The sequence below is a fragment of the Propithecus coquereli genome, unplaced genomic scaffold (assembly GCF_000956105.1).
Source record: "Propithecus coquereli isolate 6110/MARCELLA unplaced genomic scaffold, Pcoq_1.0 Scaffold181, whole genome shotgun sequence".
Classification (NCBI taxonomy): domain Eukaryota; kingdom Metazoa; phylum Chordata; class Mammalia; order Primates; family Indriidae; genus Propithecus; species Propithecus coquereli.
This window is the reverse complement of record NW_012142857.1, coordinates 48672-50342: the sequence shown is the minus strand read 5'-3', so window position 1 is coordinate 50342 and position 1671 is coordinate 48672.

Genomic DNA, 1671 nt, shown 5'->3' with positions numbered 1-1671 from the left:
ATATTATATTAATATATAGGAATGCTGGAAATTAACCAAAATCTTATGACAAGCTTTTTTTGGGAACTCCAATTCAAGAAAAATGGCTGATTCTTGGTAATAACAGCAAATTGTGTGGGATTTTAACTTACCCCAGGCACCCTTCACTCCACAGCTCATTGGTAGCCATGAAAATAACAAGCCACATTCCCAGTACCTAAGGATGTAGAATAGATCATTTATAAAGGACTATAATGAATTAATTGATCTGGCCTGCCTCATAGCTTGCTGAAATAACAGCTTAAAGGCTCGTCTTTATTTCACCAAACTTGAGACTAGCCTAGTGTCAAAGCTGCTTCCCAGTTGGTATGTCAAAAATATTTATAGAATATGTCTTAGGTTGCTGCTGCCTAAGATAATAATTGTAATGAATAATAGATTAATCAGAAATCTTGGGAAGAAAGGCTCAGAAATGAAATATTGTTAAGGGTTTTGAAAATCCCCCAAATATTCTTAGAATCTAAAAGGCCTACATGTTCAGGGATGTATGTATGCTGAGGAAAGATATGAGAAGATCTTGCTAAGCTCTTACCTCCTGCTGGCCTTGAAGCTTGATGGAAGCAGGAAGTGAAGGCTGAAGCAGAGTTAACTGCCTTTCTGAGTGGTAAAGATGTGCCCCAACCTAGACACAAAACCCCTCAGCAAATACTGGACGATTTCTTGGTTCTAGTCACTTAAAGAAATCTATTCAATCATTATATGACCACTAAGAAAACATGACGAAAACTTGAGGAGACATACAAGAAAGAATACAGAATTTATAGAATAAGTTCACAGCAGCTACTAAACAATTAAACAACTATGTAGCGTGAACAACAAATCCTGACAAATCCCCGGGGAGGCGAGAGAATCTGAGTTCCGAAGTCGCCACATTGTAGTAGTCGAAGTGTCTGATTGTTAACAAAAAATTATAAGTCATACAAAGAAACAAAAAGTATGATCATATACAGGAAACAAAATAAATCAGCAGAAATTGTGCCTGAGAATTTCGGACATAGTGACTGAGAATCTCTAGGATTGATATTCAGGATCTATATTTTTTTAATAACTTTCCAGGATAATTCTAGGTCCAGGTCATATTGGTACCTAGGTATATCAATAGGTATATTTACTGGTGTTCATTGATGTAAACTAATTTTTAAAAACAATCAAATTATAGAATCTCATAATCTGAAGTGGCCCAAGTGGCCTTAAATTTGAACTTACGTTGACCAAATGCTCCCAAAAATAGGAAAAAAATAAAAAAATAAAGCTCATTACTCATAGTGGTTATAACGAAAATCTCACAAAATTTTGTAATTGTAGAGAATATAAGAATTTGAAAAGATTTTCAAATATTTTATCTCATTTTTTCTTTTGAGGAGTGTGAAATCAATATTATGCTCATTTTCCAGTTACAGAAATTTATTTCCATAAATTTTAAGCAGTATTTTCATAGGGTCGCATGTCTAGTCAGTGGACTAAAGGAAAACTAAAGGAAAAAAATCTCATTTTCTTTCATTTATAAACACACAACATACATATACATGCACATATACACAAATTATGTGCATAGAAAAGATATTCACCAAGATGTTCTTAGATATTTTATTTAATAAAATGATGGTTAGTTTTTCTTTTAAATATTGATCT